Source organism: Motacilla alba, chromosome 1, assembly GCF_015832195.1.
Source record: "Motacilla alba alba isolate MOTALB_02 chromosome 1, Motacilla_alba_V1.0_pri, whole genome shotgun sequence".
Classification (NCBI taxonomy): domain Eukaryota; kingdom Metazoa; phylum Chordata; class Aves; order Passeriformes; family Motacillidae; genus Motacilla; species Motacilla alba.
The window spans coordinates 105,283,020-105,295,181 of NC_052016.1; the positions used below are offsets into that span (position 1 = coordinate 105,283,020).

General features: G+C 37.8%; 1 protein-coding gene across 5 annotated transcripts in view; it reads right to left on the minus strand.

The window, feature by feature from the left end:
* ARHGAP6 (Rho GTPase activating protein 6) overlaps positions 1 to 12,162 on the minus strand; it is a 316,178-nt gene that overhangs the window by 116,164 nt on the left and 187,852 nt on the right. The window contains exon 1 of one of the 5 annotated variants that reach the window (XM_038132476.1): positions 4,947 to 8,406. The exons of the other annotated variants lie outside the window; for them this stretch is intronic. The gene's annotated coding sequence lies outside the window, so the exon portion shown is untranslated. Of the gene's footprint in view, positions 1 to 4,946; positions 8,407 to 12,162 lie in introns of those variants that run through there. 5 annotated transcript variants of the gene reach the window in all.

Here is a 12,162-nt window from a genome sequence, read left to right on the forward strand (position 1 = left end):
CTAACAGCCAGTCATCCTTCCCTGAGAAAGATGAGCTAATTAGAAAATGAGTACATTTTTGCAACTTCTTTAAAATATCATCTAAGGAGATCATTGAGTTTTCATGAGGAATAAAATCTGCTCCTGCTTTTTTTTAACAAGACCTTTAAATTCTCCTCTTACTTTCAGGTAGCTTTTTCTACAGCCAAGACCATAACATTTCCTTACATTGTTACTGATGCTCTAATTATGAGCGCAGCATTTGCTCTGGAAATACAATAGGAACTCATAGATTATATTATCTAAACTATTTCCCTTCCCACTCATTTGGAAACTATCCCAAATAAAGCCTAACACACCGTTTACAGTTCATGCCCACTTAGGATTACATTAACAGCAGCAGACTTGCATGTAAGTAAATGCATCATAATTCTATGCTGCCACAGCTTTTGGTTGATGGACACTTGGAAATTTAGAGTAAACTCTGTGAAGTGCAGTGAAGTTTCTGTGTTTTTAAACCATGATTACCTAAAAATCTGAATTTCACATTTTATCCTGCCTCTTAAAGCAAGGTTTGAGCCCTCAGAGTTGTGCAGAGAGTTTGGAAATGTGAATGTTTAGAAAACAAAAATCAAAAGGATCACTGAGTACAGATTTTTTTAAATACATCTCTATATTTTTAAAACCATCTCATGACTTCTTAATGCTCCAGACTGGACAGTTTGGCTGCAAAGGAATTTTACAGAAGCTTAAAAGAGGTATGGCATGCTACGAGAAAGATGTAAATACATGCACAGCTTTCTCTCTGTCAAAGCATTATTTGCAGGTCTCCTTAATAAAAAGGCAGCTGGACAGCAAAACACTTTGAGGGATTAATGCAGAATAAATTTGCTGTTGGTTTGGTCATTTCTGAATTTTACAGATATGCTCCCAGTGAGTGAGAAACCAAATTATTTATAATGCTCCAGTAGGAGAGCAGTTCTAGTGTACTGCATCTGGAAATGAATATTTATATATCGAATAAGTTTTGCTATTAAAATCAAACTACACAAAAGTACACATGGATTGTGTATCTTTTAAAAATACAAACAGAAATACACATCACTGCAGTATTGATAATAAACTAAAAAAGCCACAACATCCACAAGAAATTACACATTTCATTATCAGACCGTGGTTATACATAAGTTTATGTCCAAACATATCTTGACTCACACCTCACTAAACAAGGCGTATCCATTCAGAATATGAAGTTACAACAGTGCAATAGTGATAGTTACCTTCACAGAACTCAGATGATTTTCACTGTGGTGAAAAAAAGTACAGGAAACTGAGATTGTGTCAGACCGTTACAAAAAGCAACAAAACAGAAAAGCAGAAAGAGTGACTGCATTTCAGATCACTCCACCATGTGCCAGTGTTTCATTAAATGGCAACCTGTGAACTGCAATCTGGCATAACTGCATGTGAACAAAACACATTCTTAACTCTTGCTGTCAAACCCCCAAGCAACCAAACACATACACACACATGAAATAAGTAACTATTTTATACTCTCTGAATGAGATACTCTGAATATCATGATATACTCTGAATATTCTGAGATGATATTCTCTGAATATTCCCTAAATGATTTCAATGCTGAGCATGGTAGTCCATAGGTCCACTTCAAATTTAGCTTAGTTTAATGTATATTCAACAGTTAAATGTTATGATCTGAGACAATGAGTGACTTCTCTTTGAGCAACATGTCTTACAGAAATGTGGTTTTCAGCCTCTTTGAAGACCATGGTCAAGTTAACTCTTTCCTAAAAAAAAAAAACCACCTAAAAGAGCTATAGATAAAGCATCTAAAAGTCACTGTAGATAACTTGCTCTAAATATAGAAGTAATGTGAAAAATTTCACCATATAACACATATATTTTAATAAACATACACTTTAATAGGTTGGTGTGTCACCTATCTCCCCTCTATTCCACAAGATTCTACTTCTTCCTCTCAGAAATAAAAAAACCCAAAACAGTCTGGAAAAAAACCCCTCAAATTATTTGCAAAGTAAGTTCACCAGGGAATTGTTTTGGATTGACACTAGTATCACATTTTCTTCTGACATTCTATAGTCTACTATATTTAATCACAATCAATATTTATATTGCCTAACTTTGACACACATCAAGGTAACATGTCTGACAGTATACTCAGCGTAGGCAGTTTCCACTTCTTAGGATAACAATTCAGTCAGATGTAATGCTAAATAAGATTTTAAGACAGCAGATGGCATCACTTAGTTATTTTTAACTGTTGCACACTGACCATTTACTGTGTATCATAATCCATTTTTCATTATGATAATCCATAATCCAGGAAATAACAGCCAGGATGAAAACAGGCCTGGCTCTATGCTTTGAGAGGGACTACAAAACTAGATCTGCTATTCCATCTTCCTTTTATACTTTCTTTCTCAGTGTTCCTTCTATAATATCTAGGATATTGTAGGGTGATGAAAAAAAGAAGGCAGAAAGATTTTGTCAGCTCAGATGATACGCAGATTTGAAAAGGTAAACATTTAAAAAAGGGTGTCTGTACACAGGTTCAAGCTCTGGAGAAAGGGGAATTCAGAGATGGCAATGTACCAAGCCATCTTTCTGAACCCTCTTCAAAATAATAAAAACATGCCCTACACAGGGTATTTAGAAAGCTCCTGTCACGGTAGTTAGTAGGTGTTACAGTCAGAGTGTGATCACAGAGGTGCATTTTTCCATGTACTGTGGGGAACTTGAGCTTACAATGCCACCAGGGAACAGTCAGCTGGACCACCTTCATCAGGCTCGTGGCAAGACTTGTAAATTCAAGGATGGCAGTCCATGGTGCAGACCTGGTGCAGAGGTGGCCCTGTGCTGGCTGATTCCAGGTAAGGCTGTTGGAATCTGTCTCCTCCTGAACCACAAACTATTCCAGAGTACAACAGAAGGTCCTTTGAAACCTTGCATGAAAGAGATGCATGGGAAAGGGGGAATAAACCATACAGAGAAGGGAAAAAATAAGGTCAGAATAGAGGAGGAACACTCTCCTCCTCACCCACACATGCACAGTTCTGCTTTTCTTTACCCACTCCTAACATTTTCTCTGGTCTCACTTTTTTAACAATCTTTTCAAAGAGCCATGCTGTACGCACTGTCTGAATTTGGAGACTGCAGTCTTACAGAATATTGAGCAATTCTCTGCAGGGTTCCCAAGAGTATCCTTACTCGCTGGGTAAGTGCAGATGCCCACCAGAATTCACACTGAGTATTTAGTGTGCATTTTATAGCAGCCAAGAGCTTGACCTGAGCATCTTCTGTTGGTAGTAATAGATTTTTAATGAACAACGAGTCACAAAAACCAACAGGGCACAGGAACTTGCATGGAAGCTGTAGGTTTCTTCAGAAAAGAAAAAAATACTGCAGAAAATACTGAAAACAAATGTTAGAAGTAATGAAGACATTATAAAATATTTTCATTTTCTATCTTCATAAAGCTTGGTTTTCTCCCCTAGCATTCAGATCAGCATTACACTACCAAAGCATTCATCCTTTATGCTCTAAGCCTAGGGCAGAAATAACCCTTTTTAGTCACTCAGAGCACATCATTACACCTCTGGAAAGCAAACAGAGCTCCAAAAGCTGTGAGGAACGGAGGGGAAAGAAGGGAAAGTATCAATCTCTGATACAATTAATTACTCAATTTTTTTTTTTATGGAAGTCGCTTTCTAAAGTTGTTAGTGCATATATTAGACAAAATTTCTTTTCCCCATGGGTTAATTTCTTTTCCAACCTGCTAGCAATACAAATTGAATGTTACTGCAGAACATAGAATCCATAACAGAATGAACTGAACTTATATGTCCAACAATAATGTGAATCCAAACTAACAGCACAATTACTAATGTCACAATAATGGGCATTGATACTCACTGTAGCCATATGCTTTCTGCTGAGTCAGTTTTGAAATACCAAAGTCCAAAAGGTACACAGAAGATAGAAGAACAAATTCCTAGAGGTCACCAAATAGTTGGTAATGTTATTTGTAGTGAACATCACAACCATAACAAGAATTATCTGATACTGTTGTCTACAGTACCAGTGGTTTGCCTCAAGTGATCTTGCCCTGTCCTAGGGTAGAACTGCAGCTCCATGAAACACGATTTGGACACAAAATCCACAAGACACAAGCTCAAGAGTTCTGTCCTCAGTGTCAGAGGTGAGGTCAGGTAGACTATAAATTTTAGCTGAAGCATACTCATTGAAGCATCAGACCATACTCTGACATTACTTAGAGTACTAAAATGACACACAGAGGTCTTGCAGGGCTGTCTAAACCAGAAGCGAGTCAGCTGCCTAAGCCCTGCTGCAATCAGCAGCTATTAAACTGGTTTAAACCCTGCAAAATACCACTGAGGATTTCCAGTACATTTATGTACCTAGGCATTTCCAAATATCTGGTCTCTAGATACAGGTGAAGCCCTTTAAAATTCCTCAATATGGGAGCCATTCTGTCCTTTTTGATGAATTTTGTGGTAACTGAATCACACAATCAACCTATGTACTGCATTCTTTATGCACAGGCACACCTACAGAAACAGAGGAAAAGCATTTTCTAAAATCACAGGGAAAGTTCTGTAGACATGCCTACATTATTTTACAGTCAGCTACATAGAGCTTTTGAGCTAAACTGTGTTAATGAAGCATTATATTCCCCCCAGGAGAATTTATTTATTTACTTCTGACAGGAATAAGCAGATCTCCAGAGCTCCAGTCCCACCATGAACCCCAAAAGGATTCAGGTCATGATTTGCCTTCCTGCACCTACAGAATAATTTCCTTCCCAAATACTCCTTCCCATTTTTTCTAGACTAGTCTTCCCACCTAAATTCTGAATTTAAATAAGCAGTAAGAACATTTCTCAAGTGCATAACAAATCTACTTACACCTTTATCCCAATCCCAGCTGTCCCAGTTGGTTTGCAGACACCTGTGCAGCAAATGCCAAAGGGACTGGCTATCTCCTCAGTTCCTTTAACAGAGTGCAATTCTGAAAACAGGAAAAATTATCTTCTCGTTTCTGTCTTCTACAGTGCTTCTGAACTGGTGGTAGGAGGAGCAGAAAGTCTCTCTATCTTGCAATGTGAGAAAAAGCGAAAATTCCCATCAGAAGTGACTCACCAACATTAATCATATATACACCAGATTGAAAGGCACTCAGAACATGAAGTCTGAAACCCAGCCTCAGCTCAGCAAATGCGAAGCAAATTTCTCAGTACTACCATATTCTTTTAACTGCTCTATCTGTACAGTTTTGCACAATGAAGCGGATGAATATAAATTTATTGTTTCTAGCACTAAATTTTTACAGAGAAGTGCTGTGGAATCTTTTGGAAGAACAAGCAGCTGAGTAGCATGGAACTTCCTGTGTCTGAAATGAATAAGTACCAGTGTAAAGATTTTCACATGAAAAGCATTCATATTTATATGACTTATCACCTGGCCTGTGCATTAAAATGAATATCCTTATAGCTTAACCAAGCAGATGAAGATTAGAATCTTAAATAACCAAATTACACTGCAGGTCAAGATATTAAGTCTTCTGTTTGCTTCTCATGGGGAGTATTGTGAATTTTTATTCACCAGCACAAAATCCAAGTAAAAAAATCCAGAGTGCACTGTTTAGATCAGGACTACAGCTTAATATAAGGGATGAGTTGGCTTGAAGAAAATGGAAAAATAGTAAGAAAAGGTCCTACTGCCTCCAAAAGAATGCTTGAGAATGAGAGGATTAATTTTCTTATTTTAAAAAATCACAACAAAGCCATCTTTGGACATATATACATGCTACTTGAATTACAAAGCAGGGAACTTTCCCATTCACACATCTGCCATACTGTTCTCCATTCTTCCTAAACTGGACTCAGGCTTTTTGCCTTTCTAGTATTCTTAACTCTATGTAATACTAACTATCCAGTTCTCACAGCACTATACCCAGAATTATATATAATATATTAATAATATTCTATTAGCCATAAAAAAAAACCAACAGTATGATTACAAAAAGTAAACTACACTCCTCCTATTTTTCAGGGAAGTATTCCAATGTCCAGAACTAGATTACAGTCTGTCACAGTCCTGTAAACTCAGGATAAATCAAGTGCTGCTCTAACATTACCTTGGCATAAAAGAAATCAAGCCTCACTGCAATGTAGTGTTTGAGCTACTGCCAAGCTAAGAATGTCTACTGGCATTCAATTACATTGCATTTTGTGAAGCTAAGGCACAACTTCAGCATGAGCAGGGCTGCTCTGAGCAAGAGACTTGCTCCATTCAGATCAACCCTCACCTGACAAATAGGTTTAATGCATAGCACTCTGTGACACACAAAACCAGGCAAGGATATAAATTTAGCTCCTCACTGATTGCTAGAGGATATTTAACTCAAACATTGTAACTATCACTGTAAATAACAATACTTAGGTAAATCCTGCCTATGACTTGCAAACTTAAGAACAAAATGGTCAGGTTTTCTTCTGGGTAGAAATATTTAAGAGTCCTGGTTTAAAACTGGGTTCTGTTATACTTCAGACATTTATACTTCCCTAGAGAAAATGCTTGCATGACTTCAGAGCTTCAGTCTGTTCTATTTCCTCACACAACAGAAGACCTTGCTGCTTTGGACAGATCATGTCTTGCTTCTGGTATTCCCTCCCCCAAATCTTGACAGGGAGCAAGACCCCCAGGATGACCACAGTGATAATCTCACTCTCTGCGACATGGGAGAATGGCTTTTTGCACAAATATGCTGCTTCAGACTTAGGTCACAACCACTCATTTTGAGAAGTTTTTTTGAGACAGATTGATGCTGTGCCCTCATCCTTTGAAAAAAAATCAAACTTGACTTTGTCATCCGAAATCTGAGGTACCCCAAAACACTCCTCACTTCTGAGACACTTGGGTCTGCTTGTGCATCATTCAAGAAAACAAAAATCTAGAAAATACAATCATAAACTATCCATGATGCCACATTTAAAGGGGTCCCCAACAATGTCAGTAAAGTAAGTCAGCCAGTGAGAAAAGAGTTAACTGGGACCTGGCAGGGTGGAATAGCTGCAGAACTCCAGTACAGACCAAATACCATCTCTCTCTCTCTGTTATGAATACACAGGAAGACAACTTTGCCCTAAAGGAAGCTCACATCAATCTTTCAGTAAATGTTAGCTGGAGCAGGACCACACTCATTTGTTCTGCTTTCACACCTTGTTGGTGGAAGTTTTTCTAATGTCTTAACTGGCAAAAATGCTGGACACAAGGAAAGCCTTTTTTAAAACAGCCAGGCTAAAGTTCACAACTTCTCATGAGGTTCCTGAAGGTTTTATCCTACAGATTCAGTCACTACTTTGTAAAGCAAGAAAAAGAGATGCTCTAGTATTTGGTGACTAGGCTTTTTCACAGTATTTTGACATGCTTGAAAAAAATATACTCGTAGAAAGAGTTAGAGACATCCTAAGATGCAAATGTCCCTGAAGAATAACTCCACATCCTCTGGGTAAAGATTTTATGTAATAAGTAGAAAGAAAGATTGGTGATAAAGTGATCCAAATTGCTACTGATGGTCCCAATGCCATGTTATTGTAGTCTGATGTGCAAAAGCATGCAAGATCTTGAAAAGTCATATTAATAATGTACAAAAGTTCAGTCTAAGGACTATCACTTTGGATGTTACATAAGATCCTGTGAAGAAAAAAATCAGAAGAAGGCAAGTCTTTGTTTCTTGGTAGATTTTGAGAACATAAAAAATGACTGCTTGATTTTACTTTGAAAATTAACATCTCTACTCTCTTTTGTGCAGTGTTAGAAATAAGTGGGGATACCTCACAGCATTTGAGAGTTGTGACTAGTAAGAACAAATCTAACATGATCAGCTGGCAATCTATGTTTATAACATATACAGCTTATTGAATCCAGAGCAGCAGAGGGGACCATTCCACACTCCTGTGAAGTACCCAGCTCTCAACAATCCCTCCCATTTACATGTGAGAAAAGCCAAAATAAAAGCTTGGTGCCACAAGCCTAACAGGGAGTGTACACAGGTGTTTAATTTTAGACTGGGAAAACTGCCCAGCTTTCCACAGCCCTTCTGGCACAATCAGTAAATGTCAGTCTGGTCTCCAAACCTCAGCCCCATCACACCACACTGAGGTCCACAGAGCAGTGACTGAGAAGGCAGAAAGTACAGGAAGGGATCTCCCAGAGGTGCACACATGTGAAAAGCCACATGCTTACAGGACAAAGAGATGACCAGTTTTCATTCAAAAACATGGAAATAGGCTATTCTGAAAAACAAACAAACAAAAAAAAAGCTTCATAGCCAGAACACTACAGAATACTACATAGATCTGGGAAAATACTTCTGAAAAAAAAAAAAGAAAAAAAACAGGACAAAGAGATGACCAGTTTTCATTCAAAAACATGGAAATAGGCTATTCTGAAAAACAAACAAAAAAAAAAAGCTTCATGGCCAGAATACTACACAGATCTGGGAATATTCTTCTGAAAAAAAAAAAAAAAAAAGAAAAAAGAAAAAAAAGTAAACTAAGAAAAGGGTGAATTAAAAAAAATAACAAACTCTAAAACCCAATAGTCAGACATGACCACCGTGAAAAAAAAAACAAAACAAACCAACATAATGAACCAGAGCAAACAAAAACAGAGATTCCTGATTTTAGGCTATTCTCTAACCTAGTTGCCTAGTTGCTTGTAGCTCTTCCAAGAAGCTGGCACTGGAGTCTCCCTCCAAGCCACAATGGAGAACAGTGAACCCATGTTTTCTGGGTCCTGTGCAGCCCTCTCTGGCACACTGGCAGGTCTGTGATGCAGCACCTGCTTGGTCTTTTTAATGGCACAGGGAGCTTAGGAACACACTCAAGGCTGTAGCTTCCCCTCCAGAAAAAGCCAAGCATTTCAAAAGTCTGTTACAACTTTGCAGTTGGACACTTCCCTGCCTATTTTCATGGAGCCCCAAGGAAACTGTTTAAGGTCAGCACGAAACCATCTGTAGAGGCAGGAACAGAAGCGCAGCAGCGGTGTCAGACGCGGCCGCACCCTGCAGCTCACTGCCCAAGTATGAGTGCATCCACGTCCAAGATCCAGGGCTTAATCCCTTCTCTTCTCCAGATGCTTTACAGCAACTGCTCTCAGACAGGCTGGAACACAGTGTGAAGAGTGCTAAATTTCAAGTACATTTCTCTGCTCTTAAGACTCTGATTCCTCTTTCTTGTCTGTTTGGAAACATTCTGAAGTAACGTACACCATAAATAAAGATATGCCTTTGGAAAAGACCTCAGCAAGATGCTCAGAAAGTCTTCTGCAGTTTGTGATTCAGTCTGTTTCCTTCTCCAGTTTAACCTGACACGTTGGCTTGTTGTTAATCTGTGTGATGCTTCAGATATTTTCAGTAAGTCTTACTAAGATAAATTTTCCTCCCATTTAGACTAATTGTGAGTTTTCATCCATGTTATCTGACTTTTTTCACTGATCAGAGAACAAGTTCTAACTAAGTTCTCCATTGATATGGAGAAAATAGGGGCTGATCTGAATATGGAAAATCAGAAATTGCAAGGCAATCTAAATAGAAAACTCTCATGAAATTTAAGTCTCAGAGGTAAAGGGACAGTTTTATCTTTTACATTTCTAATTAATTTCTACCCTGTTAAGTATACCCAAATACACATTTGCCTTTGTTTCCACCTAATGATATAAAAGTCCCAGAAAATTATGCTGATAAACAGGAATAATGACCAGTCTCGGTGGTGGTACAACAAGAAAGGAACAAAAGAAGGATCATGAAAAATTGTAGAAGCAAGCATTCAATACCCAAAGGGAACAATTCATGACAAGTTAATGAGTAGCCAATATGGGACTGAGCAGGAAATCAACAGTGCCAGAAACCTATGGAAGAAAAGCAGCAAATGTAAACAAGGGGAACACAGAATGAAATAGGATGTTGGCAACAGGTAAAGAAAAATTCAGGGCTTTAGAAAATGAGGAGCACTGAAATGAATTTCAACTGAATCGAAATCCAGTCAGATGCAGGAAGGTGAAAAAAAAAAAACAAGGCCAAAAGAGTCAGAAATAATTTCAAAAAATAGGGCACTATTAAAAAATTAATTGATATACAAATTTTGGCAGCCTGTCAAATTTTAATTACCTTTTCAATTACTAATTATGTCTTCTAATTGTCTGAATGAGAAGACAGAATTTCAAGAGTTTTAATGATAGCTTTTTTTCCACCTCAGTGATCTCAACACAGTGGAGAATCAAATCTCTTCAATGACGAGAACAGGGCATTTGCTACAAGATAATCTCTGTCCCTTAACACTACAAGAAACCCAGAGTAAAGGTCTATCCTAAATGAAGAACGAGGCAGAAATTTCAGCTACATCAGTGGAATAGGATTTTATATGTCTTTGTGAAAACAAACCTGTCTGAGAAAGCAACCTATGTCAAATGGAAATTATGTTTAATCTTTTTTTTTTTTTTGGTAGTCTTAATTAGAATAATTACTTCTCCAACCTTACAAGCATCACAGAGAACAGAGCTGACGAGCATCAGCAGGCACACGTGACACACAGCAGGGGTACCTGCACATGACCACCCCAAGTTCTCATATACTCACCTGAAGCATCTCCATTTCTTCCTAACTGCTCTCCAGACCAACTTCCTTTCAATCAAATAAAAGACATAAAGATACTGTTGGCTCCAAAGCCAGAGTTATCACCTCCAGGTCACCTTCTATCTCTCCTCTGTGGGCAGCAGCAGTGGGACACAGGGAGGGCAGGGAGCAGATTCAGGCATTTCCCCTGCAGTCTGGAAAGGAACAGCAGTGCTTTGTGCAGGACAAAGCTGTCATGGTTAGTGCTGGAACTAATGCCTGGCCCAAAGTGCTCCTGCTCCCTCAGGGATTGTACACAGAACATGTTGTTGTTTACAAACTACTGAGAAAAGGCCAATTGCACACCTTTCACTTCTGATACCTCTGAACTACACGTGTCAAATCTTAAATTTATATAAATTAAGGTGCATTGGCCATGGGAACATGAACTCATTCATACTACTGCTTTTCCTAAAATTACTTTAACAGGCAGTTTATTCATTTAAGATAGAGCTATAAGTCTTTTTGCTCTAATTCAATGGGAACACTTATGCAATGCATGTCAAAATGAAAGTAATGTGCATTAAAATCTGGCCTTCGATGGGATTCAATGTACAGACAGTAGTGCTTACTCTGAAGCCACCTGGGAAGACATCCTTTATCTCTTATTTTAATTTTATTAAATTATTTTAGAATAATAAATAAATAAAATAATTGTATAAAATTATTTTAATTTTAGCATTTAAGACTAATTCTTTCAATAATTGTTAATGGTTAACTAAGAAAGATGACAGCAGAGGTAATCTCTCTTAGAGGATCCAAATTAAATATAAATGCCATTTCAGAACATCTGCTGTTATAGATTACATATAATTAATATTGTTGAAAATGGAAAAAAAACTGGATTAAACTGATACTGTACATCTAGGGAAACCTTATAAAGTAAAAATTCCTGTTCACAGCTCTGTGAGAACAGCGGGTTTTCTGTATTCTGCAGAACTGCATAAAATGTACAGCAAACAAAAATTAATCACTTCTGTGCTCATGGTCACTAAAAGGCAAGGAAAAATTTTACAGATTTTACAGAAGAAAACTGGGTTGGAAATTGTAGGGAAAAAAATGTTCAGAGTACCTGGAATTTTGCTGGAAATGAAAGAAAAGTTCAAAGCAAAGGAAACTTCTATTTTTGCAGTGGAGAAGGCAGCAGTGAGAAAATTAATCTTGAGCATTAATCTTAGCATTCCTCCCAAGTGACTCAGGCCTGCAGAAGAAAACATTCCCACTATCAAGTTAGAAAACGTCATGTTTCCCACACAGAAGGAGGGAAAAAGCCTGAGCAGGGCTGGTTTTACTACTTTCACCCTGATTAATTTGCTTGCAGACCTTTATGTCGTTCTGAGTTTCAAATTGTTGAGAAAAATAGTTGCCATTTACAAAAAAAAAAAAAAAAAAAATTAGTCCACGTAGGTACAATAAGCTTGAGTCAGAGCATTTCTAAACAGTTAT